The following is a 24,585-nucleotide window of genomic DNA, read 5'->3' on the forward strand; positions in this document are numbered from 1 at the left end:
ACTTCCTAGAGCAGTCACATCCTCCCTGTAATGTGGTGACCAGAACAGTACGCAGTGGACTATCTGTGGTCTCATTAGTGTTTAATACAATGCTTTATACAGTTCTAACATAACCTCCCTGCTCTTATACTGTTTAATTCGGTTTACCTCACACAACCCAACCAGACCATTTCCGGGGATGACGAGGTTGTTCTCTGAGGAGAGATTGAGGAGACTGGGTATGTGCTCTTCAGAGTTCAGGAGAACGAGAGATGATTTTGTTGAAGTGTATAAAATCCTTACAGGGATTGAGAGGGTAGGTGCAGGGATGATGTTAACACTGGCTGGGGTAGGGCCTCTAGAATCAGAGGACACAGTCTCAGAATAAGAGGTAGGCCAATTAGGACTAAGATTTCTTCGGGAGAAATGCCTTCACTCAGAAAGTGGCAAATATTTGGAATTTCCCACTTCAGAGAGTGGTGGACTCTCCGTCATTGAGTTCAAGATAGAGCTCGAGGGATTTCTAGATATTCAAGATATCATGGGATATGGGGTTTGCGGGAAAACGTCATTAAGGTAGATCATAAGCCCACAAGATGTTGGAGCAGAAGTAGACCGTTCAGCCCATTGAGACTGCATCATCATTCAATGATGTCATGACTATGATAATCCTCAGCTGCACTTTCCCGTCTTATCCCCATAACACTTGATTCCCTTACTGATTAAAAATCTGTCTATCTCAGCCTTGAATGACCTCTACAGCTCTCTGTTGTAAAGAATACCACAGATTCACTACCCTCAGAGAGAAGAAATTCTTCCTCATCGCTACCTTAATAATAATATTTATTAGTGTCACAAGTAGGCTTACATTAACACTGCAGTGAAGTTACTGTGACAACCCCCTCGTCGTCACATTCAGGGGCCTGTTTAGGTATACTGAGGGAGAATTCAGAATGTCCAATTCACCTGACAGCACGTCTTTCGGGACTTGTGGGAGGAAACCGGAGCACCCAGATGAAACCCTCGCAGACACGGGGAGAATGTGCAGACTGCGTAGACAGTGACCCAAACCGGGAATCGAACCTGGGACCCTGGCGCTGTGAAGCCACAGTGCTAACCACTGTGCTACCGTGCCGCCCTAAATGACCAAGTTGAATGGTGGAGCAGGATCGCGGGGCTGAATGAACATAGAACATAGAGTGCAGAAGGAGGCCATTTGGCCCTCGAGTCTGCACCGACCCACTTAAGCCCTCATTTCCACCCTATCCCCGTAACCCAATAACCCTTCCTAACCTTTTTGCTCACTAAGGGCAATTTATCATGGCCAATCCACCTAACCTGCACGTCTTTGGACTGTGGGAGGAAACCGGCGCACCCAGAGGAAACCCACGCAGACACGGGGAGGACGTGCAGACTCCACACAGACAGTGACCCAGCGGGGAATCGAACCTGGGACCCTGGCGCTGTGAAGCCACAGTGCTGTCCACTTGTGCTACCATGCTGCCCAAATGGTCTACTCCCTGCTTGTATTTCCTCTGACCCAATTTGCACGAATATTTACCTGTGCCCATGCTTCATTTGAACATAGTAAGAAGTCTTACAACACCAGGTTAAAGTCCAACTGGTTTGTTTCAAACACGAGCTTTCGGAGCACTGCTCCTTCCTCAGGTGAACCTCTCCATTCACCTGAGGAAGGAGCAGTGCTCTGAAAGCTCGTGTTTGAAACAAACCTGTTGGACTTTAACCTGGTGTTGTAAGATTTCTTACTGTGCTCACCCCAGTCCAACGCCGGCATCTCCACATCATTTGAACATGTTAGCTGTCTATTATTTTTAAGTAATAGTGCCTCTCCAGACGTGTAGCTACTCTGCTGGCTTTGTTTTGAGTCTGGAGAAGACCAGGGCAGGGTATGGGCCAAGGTTTGAAGGGGGGGGGGGGGGGGGTTTGGAAAGTTGACGGTGGCCCAATTCAGCACGGTTGCCGGAGATTGCCGAAGCTTGAGAGGGAGGGAAGCGGCTCCGGAGATTGCCGAGGTGCTTCGGAGCCCCGCTCCCGGAGATTGCCGAAGTGTTCCAGCTGGTGGGAGCCCGGAGCTCGGGAACTGGTCACCCGAGCAGCGCAGAGGGAGCGAGAGTCAGAGAGGTGGTGGAGGGGCTTCTGAGCCATCAGTGCAACAGAGCCGCTGTGCTCCTAGTGTGGACTGGGAGTCACAACAGCAGCACAGACAGAGAGAGAGAGAGAAGCATTCAGCAGCCACAGAAAACAATTGATGAGAACGGTGAGTGCAGGAGTTTGGATACCTGTGTGTTTAATGTGTGTTAAATGTGTGTGCGGGGCAGTCTGAGAAACATGTCAAAAAGTGCAAGGAGGCGCTAGTCCTCTATGTTGCTGCCCAATTGCGTTTATTAAAATATTGCAAAACAAAAGTCCATTTTAAGGTTTTAAGCAGAGAATTAACAGGATCGACCTGGTTATTACTTAGAAGTTTTAACATGCACCCAGAATGTGAACACATTGTAAACCCAATGTCTGTTGCTCATAGCACTGTTACTCAGACCTGTCCAGAGGTTTTAAACATTTCAATGCTATTAAAGTGACCATTAGGAAGGATGACGGTCTCAATTATTGGAAACAGGGGGAATGGACAATCTGTGAGTGAATGGAGCAGCTTGATTCGTTCAACAGGAAGCTCCTCGCTTCTTATTGAGTGAAGGTGCTTTTTTTTGTCCCTCTCTGGCAAATCAAGTGATTTTCACTGTTCCCCATCGTGTGCCCTCTTAGAGCATTTATGGTCCTGCATGTACAGAGTCAGCATTTGTCTCATGCCCTTTCAATAAATGCAATAAATAGTCAGAAACGGCTCGTCCCAACCCAACTTGTTCAATTGGAAAATAGTGCAAGATATTTATTCTGTCACACAGCACAGGGTTCCTTGGATGTATCAGCATTTTGTCCATGCAAAGTGCCTCAGAAGTAAATAAACCAGAAAATAATGCTCGTCTCTCCAATCTAGGAAAGATGGAATGGGTTGATGAACATTGGAGGTCTTTTTTAAAATCTTACTTGTGAGGGAGACCTCAATGACTGTCTTTAACTTTGTCCAGCGCCCTGTCGCTGTAATTCAGAAGTCGGCACTAAATAATTCACTCCATGAGATGGCTTCTGTGACTAAGATTAGAGCGGACAGACAACAATAGCTCCATGTTGAGCTGTTGTTTTGCCTGCCCAATTAACAATATCATATTTAATTCCCATCTTGGATCTTTCTCGCGGTGTATCTGAGGTTACCGGTAATCGCTCACTTAGGAAAAAAAACAGCTTGCCGATAAACATTGGTATGAATAGTAAAGTGGATGTTGATAAGGGTTGACATTTTCATTGGTATTCCAGATGTTTTAATTATGTTGGTGGCTTCTTGTCCTTCAGCAGTGTGCAGAAGTTGACGGTGATCAAAAAGAACGCAAGGTTGTGATTGAGCCATTGCTTACAGTGTCTAGGTCACAAGCTGCTCAGGGGGAAAATGTATTCTTCCAGTTCTTTGGTGTGATAATATACTTTTGTTTACAAAGAACAATGGGTAAATAGTGTCTGTAATTAGGCAGATTTGCACAGTGAAAATAGTTGTTTGAAATTACGTAACAGCGGAGGATTGTGAAAAATGTGGTCTACTCTTCATAACCATTGATTTTTTTTTTTAAGTGATACTCATCCTGGCAATGTGTTGTTTTCTTATTGTACTTTTAAAGATCTGTTTACTGTCAATCTTGTTCACCCTCTTAGCTTGATTTGAAATATCCCATGGGTAATCTCCATCCCCTCACAGTACAGAGGGACTTTCTTTTAACATCTGTGTAGGAGGGGAGACAGGGCCTCGGTTTAACATCTCATCGCAAAGAGGGGACTCCGACAGGGCAATGCTCCCTCAGTACTGCACTGGACATAAGGTGATATGTTTATTGCTGAAAATCAAATGTGTGTAATGGCATTTATGAGAAAACAGGACTTAATTTGCACCATACTCACATAGACACTCCTTTGAAGGATTATTAGTTCAAATAATTGCATTGGAAGTGGGAAATACCATAGACAGTTTTACTTTCGAGAATGTTTTCTTGAATGCCTAAATCCGCAATGGGCATTGGTCTCTGTGCACAGTCCAATTAATCAACATTGACCTATCTCTTGCAATCTATGTTGACTAACTCTGTTAGTCACACCTTTCATATATTTACTAATCTTACTCCACATTGTGGTTTCTAGTAACTTATGCAGTATGGATATGAGTCTAACTGGCCTACATTTACTTAGCTTATCCGCTTACCACTTTGTGAATGGGGTGGAGCCTAGCCTGATGTCTTCCAGAACAATCAGGCACCCACGAAACTTAACACTAAAATCCATGCAACTCTTCTGCAGAAAACTTAAAATTGATCATTAATTGCAATAACGAATGAGTAGGTTTTGGGCGTGTGCAGAAAGTTGTGATGCTGAAGGTAAGACTTTAATTCTTTTCTTATTTCTTTTGGAATTCCGTTAAAGATTTTCTTGCTCTCCTGATTATTTAGACTTTGTGAACAATTGTTTGTGAGTCTGTTCCCTCTGATCTAGTGAATGAATTACACATTAATAGCTTGTTTGTGAGCATATTCAACATGGATTTGTGTAGCATTGCTAAGATTGAAATGTTTGTTTTTTTACATTATTTGCTGGGTTACTTTGTAGAATGTTATATAGTTTCAGAGTTCTATTTTATTAAACTGAGATGCAATAACTCATTTGGAGGGTCTCCTGTTATATTCTTTCCTATGTGTTTTACGATTTGTATCACCCAACTGGTTCATTACTGTTGCCTTTAATGTGGTGCGCTGTTCATTCGCATCGTTTTTGTAGTTATGCTGTAGCTCTTAGCACGTTTGTACCACTTTCACGAATAGTTTCAAACTGAGTTATTGTCAGCACTGTGTGTAATATAGGAGGGGAATAAATATTTAACTCAACGGTCGTTATGTTTACCTGAAGGTAATAATGAAAATGATACTGGCAGTCACCTGGAGGGAAGAGAACAAGTATGACTAATACTTTCTACCTGGACCTATATGCATTGGCGGAAGTCAACAAATCGAATGTTGTCCCTTTAGTGACAAACGGCAGGTCTTTTATTCTGGTGCTGAATTGTTGAAATGCTTGCCTGTGAAATGATTTTCTATGGCCAAAACCTGACTTTATCACTTTTATTCTGTGGTCACCTTTTTGACTGGGGGAAATAAAAGCAATGTAAACCATAATTGTCCAGCATGGTAGCATACTGGTTAGCACTATGGCTTCACAGTGTCAGGGTCCCAGGTTCGATTCCCGATTTGGGTGACTGTCTGTGCGGAGTCTGCACGTTCTCCCTGTGTCTGCGTGCGTTTTCTCCGGGTGCTCCGGTTTCACCCACAAGCCCCGAAAGACACGCCATTAGGTAATTTGGACATTCTGAATTCTCCCTCAGTGTACCTGAACAGGTGCCGGAGTGTGGTGACTTGGGGCTTTTTGTAGTAACTTCATTGCAGTGTTAATGTAAACCTACTTCTGACAATAAAGATTATTATGACAAGAACTCTCTTGCAAGTGCTCTGTGACCTGCTGTTATTGTGTCAGGAAGTGCAACCGGGTAGTTAAAACTCCATAGCAGGTAAGTGGCTTTTGTACAGTGTGGGCGAGATTGCAGTTGCTGGGCTAGGTGAAGGAAAGAAAAATAGCACTTGCATTTATATACCACCCTTCACAACCCTCAGACATCCCAAAGCACTTTATAGTCCATGCAGTGCATTTGAAGGGTAGTCACTATTGTAAGATAAAAAGAGTGAGGAATGGGTTCTACTTTCACCGAGCCTGTAAATAATTAGATTCTGAGTTATAAGCCCTGGTTCCAACTTATTTCAGGAATTTTGCACGGGAAAACTGGAAGGAGTGATTTTTTAAAGAAAATCATGAAGCTTTGACACCACAGGGCAGTTTGAACTGATTATTATAAACTATATATCTATAAATAGTAAAGCATTGCTGTAAAATATGGTGGTATTGGTTCTAATAGTTGCATTTTGCATTTTTTCTTTATATCTGAACTTATTTAATGAAGGTCAGCTTTTTAATTTCTCTTTGTAGATATTGGGTATAAATGTTGGCAATGTTTTATTAGCCAATATCTGGTTCAGACCAGACCAAAACATCAGTCCTGGTTACAGTGATCAGAATTTAGTTATATAATGTGCAGAAATCGGGATCACACTTCATAAAAAAATTAATTTTTACTACACTTATCAAATTACTTTGCAGCACTGCCATGTTTGATCCACAGAGGTTTGAGTGTTAACCCAGATTTTGTGCAATAATGCAACCTCAAATAACTCGATGGTGTCAAAATCATTGATCGTGAATTCTATTTTGTGACCTGCTACCTATAAAACTGTCTGGAATATATTCAACCCTCAGCCATTCCAAAAAGAGCAGACCGTGTGAAATGCTGCTGCATTAACGAGGAAATACTTAGACCTTAATGCGACAATAAATACCATAATGTTTTTAGATACAAGGTTAAACCATCTGCCCTCTCAGGTGGGTGTAAAATACCCCACAGTGTCATTTCAGGTGTCAACCTTGGCTTAGGGCGGCACGGTGGCACAGTGGTTAGCACTCTTACTTCACAGCGACAGGGTCCCTGGTTCGATTCCCGGCTTAGGTCACTATCTGTGTGGAGTCTGCACGTTCTCCCCATGTCTGCGTGGGTTTCCTCCGGGTGCTCCGGTTTCCTCCCACAAATTCCAAAAGACGTGCTGTTAGGTGAATTAGACATTTTGAATTCTCCCTCTGTGTACCGGAACGGGCGCCGGAGTGTGGCGACTAGGGGCTTTTTACAGTAACTCAATTGCAGTGTTAATGTAAGCCGACTGGTGACACTGATAAAGATTATTGTTATTAGTGCTTGGGGCACGGTTTCAATTCCAGCCTTGGGTGACTATATGTGTGGAGTTTTCAAGTTCTCCCCTTGTCTGTGTGGGCTCCCAACAGGTTTGCTCCAGTTTCCTCCCACAGTCCAAAGATGTGCACGTTAGATGGATTGGCCATGCTCAAATTGACCCTTCGTGTCCAAAGATGTGCAAGTTAGGTGGGGTGATGGGGTTAGAGCAGCTGCGTGCCCCTAGGTTGGGTACTCTTTCAGAGGGTCAGCTGAGGCTCAGTTGGCTGAATGGTGTCCTTCTGCACTATAGGGATTCTATGGAGTTCTAGTGATTTGGATTCTTGTTTCTGATTCAGGGGTTCACACTGCACTCCAAAAACTTCAGGCCACAATCCAACCCTGGTGGTTGTTGGAGGTGCCATCTTTTGAATATGACTGAGGCCATATCTGTCCTCTTAGGGGAACATAAAAGACACAATGGCGCTATTTCAAAGAAGAGTAGGAGGGATCTCCCTGGCGTTCTAATCAATATTTATTCCTTAACCAACATAGAATCACAGAATAGTTTAACCCAGAACAAAGCCATTCAGCCCATCAAATCTGCATCGGATCAAAATCTTCTGTTGTTTGGGGTCACTTACTGTGTTCAAATCAGCTGTTAAGTGTCTTTCATTACAACTTTAAAAAGTACTTCAGTGACTGTCAGGTCCTGAGGTTGTGAATGGCTGTCTCTCTTATAAGGGAATTGATGGGACTTGTATATGCAGCCAATCATTGGGCAGGGTTAGAAAATGTTCTAATAAAATACAGACACGGATGGTGGCCATTACAAATCTATGGTTGATGTTGATGTCTTCTGAGGTTCAGTGGCGTAAATTGTTTTGTGACTGACCTGTGCATTTAATTTTCTAGGAGCTGACTCTCACTGCCTTATATCTACCAGGGATATAACAATCAAACACACGTGTACTGGCTGTTTGTGTCTTTTTCATACGTTATTGTCTCAATATAAAAAAAGGACAGTCTTACGAACATATGTTATCAGGAGCAGAAGTAGGCCACTCGGCCCCTCGAGTCTGCTCCGCCATTCAATAAGATGACGGCTGATCTGATTGTAACCTGAACCACACATTCCTGCTGGCCCCCAATATCCTTTCACCCCCTTCTTAATTAAGAATCTATCTAGCCCTGCCTTAAAAATAATCAAAGATTCTGCTTCCGCTGCCTTCTGAGGAAGAAAGTTCCAGAGACACACGACTCTGAGAAAAGAAATTCTCCTCATCTCCGTATTAAATGAGCAACTCCTTATTTTTAAACAGTGACCACTGGCCCTAGATTTTCCCACATTAGGAAACATTCTCTCCACATCCACACTGACACTACCCCTCAGGATCTTGTAGGTTTCAATCAAGCCTCCTCTTACTCTTCTAAACTCTCGTGGATACATTGCATTTATAAAATGCCTTTCATTACCTTGAGAAAACCCAATGAGGCCTACTGCCAATTAAACACTTTTAAAGTGTAGCTATTGTTGTAAATTAGGAAATACAGCAGACAATGTTGTGCACAGCAAGCTCCCGCAAACAGAAATGAATTAAATAATCAGGTAATCTGATTATCATTATCATAGAATTTACAGTGTAGAAGGAGGCCATTCGGCCCATCGAGTCTGCACCGGCTCTTGGTAAGAGCACCCTACCCAAGGTGAACACCTCCACCCTATCCCCATACCCCAGTAACCCCACCCAACACTGAGGGCAATTTTGGACACTATGGGCAATTTATCATGGCCAATCCACCTAACCTGCACATCTTTGGACTGTGGGAGGAAACTGGAGCACCCGGAGGAAACCCACGCACACACGGGGAGGATGTGCACAGACAGTGACCCAAGCCATAATCGAACCTGGAACCCTGGAGCTGTGAAGCAATTGTGCTATCCACAATGCTACCGTGCTGTTTTAGGTGTTGGGTAAAGGACAAATACTGGCCAGGAGTATGGGGAGAACTCTATTGCTTTTCAATTGACCCGTTTCCATCCACTTGAGAGGGGTTCTCCCTTTAATGTTCCATCTGAAATGTGACACCTACGACCGTGTAGCATTCCCTCAGTATAGCACTGAAATGTCAGCATTGATTACGAACTCCAATCTCCAAGGTTTGGATGCTCAGTTTCAATCCCATCAATTTAGATGGTCAGATTAGTTGAATCAATGCAGGTTATGGGTGTTACATTTATCTAACCATGAATGACAGGGAAAAAATGGATAGTTTTTCCAATCCTGATGCTATCCCGTATATCACTTAGCACTTGCATGGATGTTGCCAAAGGATGGGATTGGGCCCAGGTATACATTTATGCCCATAATTCAATAGTTGATACACATTTGCCAAAACCCTCATACATAATGGCCATTTGGGTTAGTTACTGAATGTTTCCTATACTCTGCGGAACCCAGGGAAGCTTCATGAAGACAAGCAGGAGGAATAGGGCGGCACGGTGGTGCAGTGGTTAGCACTGTTGCCTCACGGCTCGGGGACCCGGGTTCGATCCCGGCTCTGGGTTACTGTCCATGTGGAGTTTGCACATTCTCCCCATGTCTACGTGGGTCTCACCCCCACAAGCCAAAGATGTGCAGGGTAGGTGGATTGGCCATGCTAAATTGCCCCTTAATTGGGCAAAGGCAGAAGGAAAAGAAATTCAAACTAGGCCATTCAGGAGCGAATTCAGGAAAACACTCCTTTACACAAAGTTTGATAGACGTGTGGAGCTCTCCTTTCCGGAAAGCAGCAGATGCTATAGTTGCATTAATAATTTTAAATCAGTGATTGAAAAGATTTTGGTAGGCAAAAGGACATTAGAGGATATCGAGCCAAATCAGGTGGGTGGAGTTAGGACACAGGTCAGTCATGAGCTCCTTGAATGGCAGAATGGACCTGAGGGGCTGAGTGGCCTCCTCCTATTCTTCTATTCCTATCCCAGAAGCCAGGGCACAGGAGGAAGTTGGCTCTGCAGCTGATCGACTAACTTTGTTACTCTCCACCCAGACTCTGAGCTCCAGGCCAGGATTTCCCGGCCCTGTTGCAGTGGGACCCTTGGGCGATCCAGCCAGAATTCTGTAGACCTTCGCTGGGACCAGATAGACTTGTTCATGGAAAAGACCAGAAGGTTCCGCCCCCAGTTTCCTCAGAAATGTTTCCACATAGAGATTCACATACGTATATTAATATATATAATATATATATAGTTACAATTCCAGTTGATGTTGCAACTGGACAGGAAGCTGCTAGAATGGAACCTCGGCTCAGAAGACTAAAATTTCTTTCAGAAAACGTGGAGAGATGCAGGACTGCTAATTTAGTTTCACCCAACAAGAAAAAAAACCATTTATTCAACATGTAACATTGGATTATGATACAATACTCCTTTACTGCCCCCTTAACTTCATAACAATACACCGATTTTAAGGTTGACACGGATCACAAAGCATAACTTAAGCTACAGTGGCCTCAGAAACACAAAGTCCCTTTTAGCACACAAATTGGCTGTGGTCAAATACACTCTCTGCTCTGACCCAAATTAGTGTCTGTGGAGTTCTCCTCAGAATTCCCCCAGGTGACTGCCACATGACAGTTTGCAAACTCCACTCCCAAGACATGCTTTAAAATCTTCTTTCGCATTAATGCTTTCCATTGGTGATTTGCATTCTGAAATCCAGTCCAGGTTTTACAAATGACTCTTTTAACCCAAGCTTCTGCTCCACTTTTGACAGGAGATACAAAATCCAGGTTTTTACATCACCCCCTTTAGGATTTTTTTTGAACTTGGCTGCTGTACAAATTATTCACAATTGCTTTAACTCTCGATTCCCAGGCTCTATTAAAATAGCATCAAACTTTTGATTTATCTCTGGCATAGTGGTGGCACAGTGGTTAGCACTGCTGCCTCACAGCACCAGGGACCCGGGTTCCATTCCAGCCTTGGGTGACTGTATTTGTGGAGTTTGCGCGTTCTCCCCGTGTCTGCGTGGGTTTCCTCTGGGTGCTCCGGTTTCCTCCCACAGTCCAAAGATGGGGCAACACGGTAGCATGGTGGTTAGCATAAATGCTTCACAGCTCCAGGGTCCCAGGTTCGATTCCCGGCTGGGTCACTGCCTGTGCGGAGTCTGCACGTCCTCCCCGTGTGTGCGTGGGTTTCCTCCGGGTGCTCCGGTTTCCTCCCACAGTCCAAAGATGTGCGGGTTAGGTGGATTGGCCATGCTAAATTGCCCGTAGTGTCCTAAAAAGTAAGGTTGGGGGGGGGGGGGGGGTTGTTGGGTTACGGGAATAGGGTGGATACGTGGGTTTGAGTAGGGTGAGCATGGCTCAGCACAACATCGAGGGCCGAAGGGCCTGTTCTGTGCTGTAATGTTCTATGTTCTATGTTCTATGTGCAGGTTAGGTGGATTGGCCATGCTAAATTGCCCCTTAGTATCCAAGGATGAGTAGGTTAGGTGAGGTTATGGAGATAGGGCGGGGGAACTGGGCCTAGATAGGGTGCTCCTCCAGTGGGTGAGTGGAGCTTGATGGGCAAATGACCTTCTGCACTGTAGGAATTCTATGGCTCTAAGAAGTCTGCTTTCCCACCTTAACTCTGGTTACTGGAATTGTTTCTTTAACTCAGAACAATTTGTTTACTCTTCCTTGAATTCTTCTGAACTATACCTTGGTCTCTGTTTTCTTCATTTCAATTGTCTTAAAACACTAATTCTGTCCTAATTCCCTGGTTATCTGGACGGTAAGTGGTTCTTTGGGATTCTTGCCTCTTTGCAGCTTCAGTCCTGTCCAGTCTTTCTCCTGGCAGAGTTGAGAGATGTCCACTCCCTGGTGCCCTCTCTCCAATTGCGAATAAATTTGGCTAAACCTAAGAACAAAGGGACTCCCTTCCCTCTGGAAAGTGACCCCCTGTTGCTAAGCTATGACGTATCCCTCTCAGGATTTTATTTACATTTTTCATGCTGTAACCCTCTCTAATCACAAAAAAAAAATCGCAGTTGGAACTTAACCAACCCCCACACATACAAGCACCTTCGTCCATCATGAATCTTTTACTTATTTATTTATTTAAAAAAAATAAATTTAGAGTACCCAATTATTTTTTTCCCCAATTCAGGGATAATTTAGTGTGGCCAATCCACCTAACCAGCACATCTTTAGATTGTGGGGGTGAAACCCACGCCCACATGGGGAGAATGTGCAAACTCCACATGGACAGTGACCCAGGACCAGGATTCGAACCCCGGTCCTCAGCGCTGTAGTCCTGCTGCTAACCACTGCACCACATGCCACCCTGTCCATCATGAATCTAACTCGGCACACAAACACTAAATTAAATCCAGTGAAAACTTCAGCTTATTTCCAATGTTTTTCAATACAAATATAAATCCCTTAAAACTACAATTTATTTCCTGACTATATATATATATATATATATATATATATATCTATATATAAAACATATATTATGAAAAGAAAATACAGGCACTGTAGAGGTTTTTAAAAAGGATTTACATGGGTGATATGGGGGGGGAGAGAGGGCTCATTTCATTAGAAAAGGGAAAGTGATGGGTGACCTAGTTGAGATCTTTAAAATTGTAAAGCGGTTTGGTATAATAATCGCTTATTGTCACAAGTAGGCTTCAATGAAGTTACTGTGAAAAGCCCCTTTGGTAGATGTAGCAAGTGTACTTCCACTTGTGGGGACAAAGTAGCAAGAGATCATGCCATGGGATCACCATTGACCTATCATAAAGGGAACTTGAGAAACATTGTTATCCAGGGAGGTGCCAGAATATGGAACTCAATCCCACAGCTGGTGGGTGTGGGTGTGGCGAGTGTCTGGGATGTTTCTAAGGAGTGGCTGGATGAACAGATGACGGAGAAAGAAGTTGAAGGGTCACCCTGATAGGTTGAGATAAGGTGGGGTGGGTGGAGGCATATGTGGACCGTGAGTACGAACACGGACAGGTTGTGCCAAGTGAACTGTAAATTCTATGCCCCCCGGGCATTGCTCTCCCCACTTGAGGTTTGTTGGTGCCGCCTTTCCTAAATTAAAATTACCATTGAAAGGAGAAAGATGAGCTTGTGGGACCTCCGTAAATGTGTATCGTTGAAATTGCCATTTTCCGGGGAACGTCCAATGGTGGAAAAACCATTGTTTGCTTTCAGTAGCAATTTTAGCGATTGAAAAGTCCTTTCGAAATCTTCTGATGGACAGCCAGGCAGGATTGTGATCCGGGCATGTGCCCCGTTGGCTGGCATACTGCTTCGGTCAGATGCCAGCGAGGTGGAAGCTCCTTGCAGTGGACATTATTTGTCAGTTTATCAGTTGAGCATGGTGTTCTTTTTATAGCTTTTTAGAACTTTTTATGCTATCGGTTTAAAGAGAGTACTATTGTACAAGGCAATCATAGCAATGATTTTAGTCAAAGGCGTGTTTGCCTCCCTGTGATTGGTAAATGACGACCTGCCCTTTTCATTCCAGCTCAAAAGGCGTCTGGAGAATTCATGCTTATGTCCAAAGAGTTGTGAGGTATTTGAGAATGATTATCGGGGGGGGGTCACTTGACCTTTCCTTAACTGTACTTATAGTGCTCACTGTGCCTAGTAAATGGCCTCACATGCTGTTCCGTCAACATGCGTTATTACATTAGAGTCATGCTTAATGATAGGTGGATTAAAACAAATTACTGGAAAATACCAGCTGTGGTATTTTATCCGTATCAGGAACTGTGATACTGGATGATGTAGCAGAATATTGAAAATGCTTCGCTCTGCAGGGCAGTTCTTACCAGCATGAAAAGAGCTCAATCTAGCAGTCCGCAACTTTAAAAGGACCGCTCAAGGGCGGCAACGTGGTGCAACGGTTAGCGCTGCTGCCTCACAACGCTGAGGACCCGGGGTTCGATCCCAGCCCCGGGTCACTGTCCGTGTGGAGTATGCACATTCTTCCCAAGTCGGTGTGGGTCTCACTCTGCAACCCAAAGATGTGCAGGGTAGGTGGATTGGCCATGCTAAATTGCCCCTTCATTGGAAAAAAAGTAATTGGGTACTCTAAATCAGGGGTGGGCAAACTTTTCCGTGCAAGGGCCACATTCAGAAATTCACAATTTTAAAGGGCCGCATAGTATATTAAGTAAAATAATTAATATTTAAAATAGCCAAAATAAAAGGTCTTTAAAGAAAAAAAAGCACATTTATTTGAAAAACAAAGTAACTCAGTAAGTAACAGAACAATGTCAATGAGAATGATGCATCTGACTGCAGCCATTTACCAGTTTGTTGAAATCAGGTGTCAAGTTGCTTGTGCTGATCCTTAACACTGACAGAAGCACAGCCCGGCCGAGTCAACGATAAAAACGCGCGTAGTGGGGTGGATGAGTGGGACTGCCTTATTGGTCGGTTTAGTTGGGTGTGCGACCAATAGGAGTCCAGGTTACAAACAATAATAAGGCTTATTGTTTGTAACCTGGACTCCTATTGGTCGCACACCCAACTAAACCGACCAATGAGACATCCCCACTCATCCACCCCACTACGCGCGTTTTTATGCGGCCCGCCAATGAGGTGCCCGGAATCATAACCGGCATTTTTGAAAAGCCGCTGAAGTAAATGCGCTTGTTGAATAAGCGCATTTACTTCAGCGGCTTTTCCCCAGCGGCTTTTCAAAAATGCCGGTTATGATTCTGGGCATCTCATTGGCGGGCCGCATAAAAACCTTTGTCGGGCCGCATGCGGCCCGCGGGCCGTAGTTTGCCCACCCCTGCTCTAAATTAAAAAAAAAAAGAATTGCTCTATCTTCATGACCCACTGGTCGGAGATGCAGCTGACTGGCTCCATTATGTTAAATATTTGGGGTTCTTACCCAAATCATGGGCTTGTCCAAAAAAGCAACTGTCTATCATGAAGGTCATTAATGTTCGACATGTTCTAACATTCTTCCTCTTCCATTCCTCTCTTTTCCCTCAATTATTTTTCCTTCTGGTGTAGGGGCTGGTTTAGCTCACTGGGCTAAATCGCTGGCTTTTAAAGCTGACCAAGCAGGCCAGCAGCACGGTTCGATTCCCGTACCAACCGTGCCGGAATGTGGCGACTAGGGGCTTTTCACAGTAACTTCATTGAAGCCTGCTCGTGACAATAAGCGATTTTCATTTCATTTCCTTCTCTCTTCATGGTCAGCCTCACTCGACTGCAGGGTGATGCAATGAAGGATAGCTGAACCAAAGCCCAGCATTGATGAGAGAGGGCCTGTAAAACTAGTGTATCACCGACATTCCACTTTTTCTTTCCCACAGCTTGTTCTCCCCAAGTTATCCCGTTCACGCCGTTGGTCAAACGTCTGGTTCTCCTTCTGTGTGAGACGGTTGTGGAGTTCGGGTCTGCCTTAGACATCCACCCAGGTACAGCAGGCTGACCTTCAATGTCGCTTGTTAGGTGGGAACCATGGCAGCTGGGCCCACTTGATCATGTGTGAGGTCCTGCATCAGTCTCCGGCTGGTGGGAAAACCTTGTTTCTCTTCCACCCCCCCCCCCCCCCCCCCCACCCCAACTGAAGCTGAAGGGAGGAAGGGATTTGTGCAAGACCCCCAGCCTGGGTGCAGATTGGCACCCAGCATCATTTTGAGCCCGTCACAATTTAGTGCCTCAAGGATGAAATGGCAGCCACATGGCTTTCCCACTCCAGTCGCAGCCCCCTGAGGTGGAGGGTGAGCCAAAGTCTTGCCTCCCAGCCCCCCTGCCAACAGTCGCCTCCAATCCGCACGCCATGAACTCCATCCTGCCCTGCCTCATTATTGGTCCCTTGAAAATTCTGAGCCTCCAGTGGGTGTATTCCCTGCAGCTGCCACTGCTCCTGGTGGCCGCTGATGAGCAATGGAGAGCTGCAGAATGGCTGGCAGCTCTTGGCGGGGGTCCTGAATCCAGGGGAAGGCTTGATAATGGCCACTTCATTGCCTGAAGGGCTCTTAATACCGTTGGACTTTCCCCATGAAACTGCTGGTTCTCTGACCAGTGAGTGAGACCCCTGTCAGGCGGAGTAAATCACCCTTGACCTCATCAATCTTGCAAGCGGTCTGAACATCCTGTATTCAGGAGTTTGCTGATACCGCCCAATTACAGAACTGTGTAGCTTGGACATAGTACAATAGTAACCCATTCATCTGAAGAAGTTATTCCTAAGACAAATAGGATGTTGGTCCGTTGAAATAGAGGGCTGGAAAATAAGGGGGAGGAAGTTGTGCCACAGCCACATAAATCCCCAGTTCGATCACATCTGACGCGCTGTGTACAGTCTTTTTTTGTTAGGAAAGATGTATTGCTCTTGGAAACAAGCTGTACAGATATACTAGAATAATTACCAGGGCTCTATGGGTTAAATTATGAGAAGAGATTGGCTTGTATTTCATTAAACATAGACGGCTGCAGGCTTGTTTTGTTTAGGAATTTTACGGTTTTAAGGAATTGATTGAGTCGATGGAGAGTGGTTAGCCCTGCTGCCTCACGTCGAGGTCCCAGGTTCGATCCCGGCTCTGGGTCACTGTCTGTGTGGAGTTTGCACATTCTCCGTGTGTTTGCGTGGATTTCACCCCCACAACCCAAAAAGATGTGCAGGCTATAGGTGGACTGACCACTCTAAATTGCCCCTTAATTGGAAAAAATTAATTGGGTACACTAAATTATTTTTAAAAAATAATAATAATCTTTATTGTCACAAGTAGACAATTCAATTCAAGATGTCCAATTCAACTAACAAGCACGTTTTTCGGGACTTGCAGACTATTCAGGATAGGTTAGGAAGCACTTCTTCAAGCAAAGATTGGTAGAAATATGGAACTCTCTTGCAAAATCAGTAGATGCCAGCTCAATTAATAGTTTTAACTCTTAGAGATTGATGGAAGTTTTGCTGGACACAGGTATTAACAGACAGGAGGCCAGGGGTGAAGTGGTAAAGCAGTGGTAAGTTGCTTCACAACACCAGGGTCCCAGGTTCGATTCCCGGCTTGGGTCACTATCTGTGAGGAGTCTGCACGTTCTCCCTGTGTCTGCGTGGGTTTCCTCCGGGTGCTCCGGTTTCCTCCCACAGTCCAATGATGTGCAGGTTAGGTGGATTGTCCATGCTAAATTGCCCTTAGTGTCCAAAGAAAGGTTAAGTGGGGTTATTGGGGTAGAATGGAGGTGTGGGCTTCAGCAGGATGCTCTTGCCAAGGGCCAGTGCAGGCTCGATGGGCCGAATGGCCTCTATCTGCACTGCAAATTCTAAGCTTCTATGATTCTATGAACTATCACTCCTCCGATTTGTGTTACTGTTCAGCAACCTCCTTGGTAGAATTTAAATTCTGCACAAAAATGGCCCAAAGGTACATTTAACCTCTTAAATAATTAATTTAATAATCTTTATTGTCACAAGTAGGCTTACATTGCAATGAAGTCGCCATGAAAAGCCCCGAGTTGCCGCACTCCGTCGCATGTTTGGGTTATACAGGAGGAGAATTCAGAATGTCCAAATTACCTAACAATGTCCTTCGGGACCAGTGGGAGGAAAGCGGAGCACCCGGAGGAAACCCACGCAGGCACAGGGAGAAGGTGCAGACTCCGCGTAGACAGTGACCCAAGTTGGGAATCGAACCTGGGACCCTGGCGCTGTGAAGCCACAGTGCTAACCACTGTGCTACCATGCTGCAGATGAGGAGGAGTAAGAGTGCTCCCCCCCTGGCCTCACGTAGACACTCCAGTCGACTACCAGTCTGTGCATGGCAGCGTGGGCCTCGCTGACGAGGCTGGCATTTATTACTCATCTTCATCTGAATCCCGCCCACCCACTGGGCTGGGCACATGTCAGCCCAGCCAGAGGCCATGACTCTTACCCATAACTCAGCATAGCAACATCGAGTCTTATACCAGGATCCACTTTCGGACTTTGTGAAATGGGGGTTCTCACTCAGAGTAAGAAAACCCTGGTTCCAGCCCCTACTCCGACAGGACTGTTGTTGTACTGGTCAGACAGAGGTACCATCCCTTTAAAGACCAAAATAGATGTCACAGCCAAGGTCAACCTGCTGCACCCGGTTTTCTGCCTTTTCCCCCTTCCGTTCTGCTGTACGCCTGGCAGAGTTAATTTGGGAGTTTTTTTTTTCTTTTAAAAATAAATTTAGAGTATCCAATTCATTTTTTCCAATAAAGGGGCAATTTAGCGTGGCCAATCCACCAACCCTGCACATCTTTAGGTTGTGGGGGTGAGACCCATGTAAACACGGGGAGAATGCGCAAACTCCACATGGACAGTGACCCAGGGCCGGGATCGAACCTGGGACCTCGGCGCCGTGAGGCAGCAGCGCTAACCACTGCTCCACCATGTGGTCCCCAATTAGGGAGTCTTGTGAAAATCTGACCCCACTGTCCTGGAGGGGACCCACAGAAATAGTAACTGAGATTCTGGAGTGTAACGTCAAGATATAAAAGGAACAATGGCACAGTGGTTAGCACTGCTGCCTCCCAGCGGCAGGGACCCGGGTTCAATTCCAGCATCGGGGCACTGTCTGTGTGGAGTTCACACGTTGTCCCCGGTGTCTGCGTGGGTTTCCTCCGGGTACTCCAGCTTCCTTCCACAGTCCAAAGATGTGCAGTTGGCTGGGATGGGGATTGGACAGGGGAGTGGACCTAGGTAGAGTTCACTTTCGGAGGGTCGCTGCAGACCCGATGGGCCGAATGCAGACTTCTGTTTGGCTTACGTATACCATCTTACACACATAATCTTTAGCTGGCGGTGAACAAGGGAGGCTGAGAGATTTCCTTTGTGTCCCAAAACCACTGAATCTGATCATTTTCTTCAAATTTGTCAAGAATTTCAATTGGCCGGAATGAGCCTTAATTGAAGGCATGTGAGCAGGCATTGCCACCAGTGTTATTTCAATGCCTGTACATCTGCTCTAATTGAAACCATCTTGAACATTATGACAGGTTTCGGATCTTCACAGCACAACATGCCCTGGGCATTGTTATCAACCGTCAAATCAAAGGCGAGAGATCTTTGGCTGAAGGAGTAATGTGCATATGGAGAAAATCAGGCATTCAAAGAGCTTCCTGCAGCATTAGAATGAACAGACCAAGACAGGCTAAGGAGAAGGGACCTGGGTTGATTTGAATCACCAAACCTGCTGAAGCCAGAAAACCACACTTGCTACTAACAATCCCGTATGATTCCATGGGATAATTTTGTGAACCAAATCAAGTAAATTTTGTGTCTACCTCAAAGAAAATTGCAGAAAAGTATTGCCATGTATATGTACAGCTCAGAAACAAGCCACTCGGCACATCAGGGGCGGAATTCTCCGACCCCCCGCAGGGTCGAGGAATAGCCCGGGGCCTTCGTAAATCCCGCCCCCGCCATGGCCGGAATTCTCCGCCACCCGGGTATCGGCGGGGGCGGGAATCGCGCCCGCCAGTCGGCGATTCCTCGACCCTGCAGGGGGCCGAAGTCCCGCCGCTATAAGGCTCTCCCGCCGACGTGGTTTAAACCACCTCTGGTACCGGGGGGAGCAGGCGGTGCGAGCGGGCCCCGAGGGGAGCCCCCACGGTGGCCTGGCCCGCGATTGGGCACTCTTTTTCTTCCGCGCCACCAGGGCCTCCACCATGGCGGAGGCAGAAGAGACCCCCTCCACCACGCATGCGGCGGTGGTGACGTCAGCGGCTGCTGACGCTCTGGCGCATGCGCGGACTCACGCCGGCTGGCGAAGGCCTATCGGCCAGCCCCGACGCCGGCCGGCGTGGTGCCAAAGGCTGTTGGCGCCAGTCGGCGGAGCGGGAGCCACTCCGGCGTGAGCCTAGCCCCTAAAGATGCGGAGAATTCCGCACCTTTGGGGAGGCCTGATGCCGGAGTGGTTGGCGCCACTCCGCTACGCCTGGGACCACCCGCCCCGCCGGGTAGGGGAGAATACCACCCCAGGTCTACACTGGTGCGTTTGGGTCTAGTCGAGCTCTCTTCCCACCCTATTAAGATATTCCCCTATTCCTTTATACCTGTGTTTTTCCAGATTCCCCCTCAATGTATCAATGCTATTCACCTCAACTAATCCTTGTAGTAGCTAACGCCACATTTTCACCACTTTCTGGGTAAAGAGGTTTCTCCTCAATTCTGTTGAATTATTAATGGCTATCTTACATTGATGGACCCTAGTTCAGATCTAACCCTCAATTGAGAATATCTCCTCTACGTTTACCGCCCTTTCATAATCTTAAAGACCTCTAACTGGAACTTCCTGAGTCTTGTCTTTCCCAGAGATAAGAGAGCCAGCCTGTTTAATCTTTCCCGACAAGTACAACCTCTTCACGTAATGAACTAATTTGTAGACAAGAAAGATATGAAAGGCAGAAGACCAGTTTCTACCTCCAAGAACTGGAAGTCAGTCAGTCAGTCACAGTCTGGTATGTGGTTCAAACTCGGTTAATAATATCACTAAACCATCGGGGCTGCAGGTGCTAATTGTCATTCGGCTAAAGTAAATGAGCGAATCAAAATAATGAGCAACAAGCCCATTTGAATGAGTGCTGAAATTAAATAATTGGACAACTTCATTCTCTATTCAGTGAACAAAAGAACCTGAAATCAATTGCTTTATTGGAATCCAATCTATTTCAATAACCTACCTTCCCATTGAGGACAACTACAGGTACAATCCACTAACTACAGGGAACAGATAAATAATGGGCTGGATTCTCTGCAGCTCACTGGAGGAATGCCCGGAGAATCCAGTAACGGGCAAAAAAACGGGATCGCAAATCAGTGGCAAGTCATCTTCGGCAGGAGAAGTTTGGGTGGGATTCTCCAATTTTCAGGTGATGTCCGGAGGATCTGTGGCGTTTTGCATGGAAAAAACTGGCGGCGCCCCAGCACCGATCCTCCGATCGGTGAGGGGCTAGTAGCCACGCCACGTAAAACGGCCGGCCATCCCGATATAAACGGCCGGAGAATTGCCGGGTCCGTGATCCCATATGCGCACGGCGACGACCTGCACCGATTCCATCGTAAAAAGGGATTCTCCGCCCGATCGCTGATTACAAAATCGGCATCGGGGAACAGAAAATCCCACCCATAGTCTCCCAAATGGAGAATCCTGCCATTGAGATGGAGAAAGTACGAAAATTCTAGCCAACCTGGTACGTACCGACTACATTACTTCCTAACAATGAACTACAAATTCATTACACTGAATTGGTAATATAAAAAAGACTCAACGAGACTCCTGGTAAACATCTTCATCGAGCCCTATACTTTCGCTCTCATGTACTTATTGAGCTTCTAATTATCACTAGTAGCTTCACACAATGTTCAATCCTGAATGGCTGCTAGTATGAAGCTTGGAAATTAACTCCCCAATGGGTCACCAGGTTTTGAAATCTGTGCAATAACGCACAACCCATCATGCCTGGTGTTGAGTTAACTAATTCCTGGTTATTAATAGAGCAGCATGGCCTCGATTATCCTGTGTTCAAGAAGTGAAAATCTATATTTAAAAGAAACCCATTGTCTATATCAGGGAATGCAGCGATCAGAGAATACCAGAAAAAGCACCTTGAAGTTAATGGCATATTTTTTCTGAAAAGACAACGTCAATATCTTTTTCTTATCTTTGGAACTGCATGGTGGTTGCAATGGCTGGAAGAGCTGTGATAAATGCTTCACTCTCCATTTTTGACATTGTTCACGATGGGATTACTGACCTGATGATTACTCCCAGGTGTCTGTTATCTGCCATATGCCGGGGATCATTACATCTGTAATTGTTCTTGATCGCATTCGGCATCAGAAATGAACAGCACGGTTTTGATAGTTGCTGCGTGGCACAAAAATGTGTGACCACTTAAAAAGTAATTACCTCTAACTCTAAGGTTCTTGGCGAGGTGGTGCTGGACATACACAGAGAATGGTGGAATTGAAATGATTCCGAGTGTGTTGCACCGCAGTTGTTTTGAGTTCCGCACATTTTCAATTTCGGAATCAAATGTGCTGATGGAGGGAGCGATATCTCATTGTCCATTCCGAATGTGGCTGCTTAATCCTCCTCTTTGAGATGAGGTATATGGGATCCTAATCGAATCATGCTATTGCAAATTGTTTGAATACATTGGGTGGGATCTACTGGTCGCCTTGTGCACGAAAAGCGGCGCAGCGCTACACGACTGTTGATGCTGGGAGATCTAAATTCCGGGATTGACCCGGTTCCCCACTCCTAGCGAGATTTAACCGATTTTGCGAGATGTTGCGATGTGAGTCCTGTCCAATGTGGACAGGTTCAGTTTCCGGTGTCAAATAGCTAGTCTCACTCTCTAATATGCGTTGTAATAGCTCATTAGAGTCCACGGGCGAGCGCCGTTCAGTACTGGTCTCCCCGAACAGGGACCAGACAAAATGTCAATCGTGAGGGGTCTTACTGGGTATTGGAAGCTCCCAGATGCATGCCCCCTGGGCAGGGTGGCACCCTGGCACTGCTGGCCCCACCTGAACACACTGGCACTGCAGCCTGGCAGTGCCGCCTGGGTGCCTGGCTGACATTGCCAAGGTGCCCTGCTGGCATTTTCTGCATAGCGGTGATCGGATCGGGTGTGCCCTGCGCTGGTGTGGGGGTGCAGGGGCCCAGGGACCTCCTTTATAGTGAGTTGAGGCTTGGGGGCGGGGGGAGGGGGGGCTGGTTTGGGGGTCACGTTAGGGGCCTCGACGGATCAGAATGCCATTTAAACTCCTCGCTGCACCGGGGAGTTCCGGTGAGTTGAGCCTCTCGGTGCAGAAAATGGGGCTGTGCGTGCCCCTCCTCGGGGAGTTACCCGCTGAGGCCCCGGTCTACCCGATAGCAGTGTGTATTTCAGCGCTCCGAGACTCTGTGCCCATTTGGGTAGATCGCGCCTACTATTTTTCAATGGATTAGAAAGCACAACGAGAGAGCAATGGAGAGACACACACCTCACAGAATGAATTCCAGTTGTTGCAGAATGCACATTGAACAGGTGTTAGTAAATGTGTCAGGGGATGGAGGCACTGGAGCTGCTAAAGGACAAAGTTTCAGGTATTTTCATTGCAATTGGCCTCTTCTCGGGCCTTACAATAGGATGGTTGTCTGGGTTGAACCCAGAAATTCTCCCAAGTTTGTTCTCCTAAAGTGAGGGGAAGGGAGAAGATGCCGCGTGTAGAATGGATGCTCCCCTTTCCCTGAACCAGAATTTCAATCCTGACCCACAGCAGTTTGGAGGCTGACATTTGGGCGGAAAGGTTTGATTGTGCGGAGTACCCGAGAATGGCGTTGAGACACTTCAGATTGACATTCACCTGGAAGTTGCATTCCATGATTTCCTGCTGTCATCCACACTGTCCCCATCATTGGCCATCAGGTCCTGCCATCCTTGCAGTGTACCATCTTCCCACATTAACTGGAAGGCGTCTCAAATACTTTTATAACAACTAAATGTTCAAAGAAATACAGAAAACATTTGTTTCAATGATTTATCACCGAGGTATTGCTTGTAGCACGGTCCCGAGTGACTGATCTTCAATTCCTGGAGATTCCATGACAATCTTTTCCCTATTTGTACTTGTGGTTGATGTAATGTGCAGAGTTGCAGGAGGGAAATTGTATCGTTCCACTTCCCTTTGAAACGTAGAACTGCTCTAATGCAGTCACCCACCTATTAGTCCTAAATTAGTGTCTATTCGTTAGGTACCTGTAATGGGAAGAGTGGGAACAAATCCTTCCCTTCTTAATCAGCTAATCTGGAATTCATGCTTAGATTTGAAAGAATGAAGGAAGGCAGAAAATGATTTTCTTCAAAGTTCCATCACACACTCTCTTGTGGACAGCTCATTGCAAGCACAGACTCTGTGGAGCCGTTTTGAATTCTTAATGATATCTGTGCTGGTGTGGATCCATTTGTTTGTGGGTGAGCAATATGGTTTCTCAGGAGTCAGAACGGAAAGCAGACTTTCTGAAGTAATATTTGGTAATCTCTGCATTCTTCGTCTAGCATTGGTCCATTCTGGGTTATTTTACAGTGTAAAGAAGCTACAGAATTTCCTGGTACACTTTTTCACAAAGTAATACCTTTTTGAGGTTCGGTTTGAGTTACTTGCTGTTCATTAGCACTGCCATCATTCGATCTATCGTGGTTTTTATGGTGCGTATTGGAGGATGATGTCCAGCTTTGAGTTGAATGAGGTTAATAGCGTTGAAGCTTTGCTCTTGAAGTTTAATCTGAATCCCTTTATTTATTTCTTGTCTAAATTTTTTAATTGATTGGTCACTTTATCTGAATCTCTGTTTATTTTTTCCGTATCTCAATGCTTTTATTTATTGGTCCCTTCTTATCTGAATCTCATCATTGATTGGTCCTCCGTCCATTCCTTTTCTTGACCTCTTATAGGTGTGTCCAGGAATTGAAGATCAATCTCCAGGACTCTCCAGGCGGCACAGTGGTTAGCACAGGTTCGATTGCCGGCTTGGGTCACTGTCTGTGCGGAGTCTGCACGTTCTCCCCGTGTCTGCGTGGGTTTCCTCCGGGTGCTCCGGTTTTCTCCCACCATCCAAAGATGTGCAGGGTAGGTGGATTAGCCATGCAAAATTGCCCTTGGTGTCCAAAAAGGATAG

At 45.8% G+C, this 24,585-nt stretch overlaps 1 protein-coding gene across 1 annotated transcript in view; it reads left to right on the forward strand.

Moving 5' to 3' along the window:
• The first annotated feature begins 2,141 nt into the window (after window positions 1-2,141).
• Window positions 2,142-24,585, forward strand: part of bmpr1ba (bone morphogenetic protein receptor, type IBa) — a 536,867-nt gene continuing 514,423 nt past the window's right edge. Inside the window, exon 1 of the mRNA XM_038792771.1 lies at window positions 2,142-2,257. The gene's annotated coding sequence lies outside the window, so the exon portion shown is untranslated. The remainder of the gene's footprint in view (window positions 2,258-24,585) is intronic.

Source organism: Scyliorhinus canicula, chromosome 3 (assembly GCF_902713615.1).
Source record: "Scyliorhinus canicula chromosome 3, sScyCan1.1, whole genome shotgun sequence".
NCBI classification, from domain to species: Eukaryota; Metazoa; Chordata; class Chondrichthyes; order Carcharhiniformes; family Scyliorhinidae; genus Scyliorhinus; species Scyliorhinus canicula.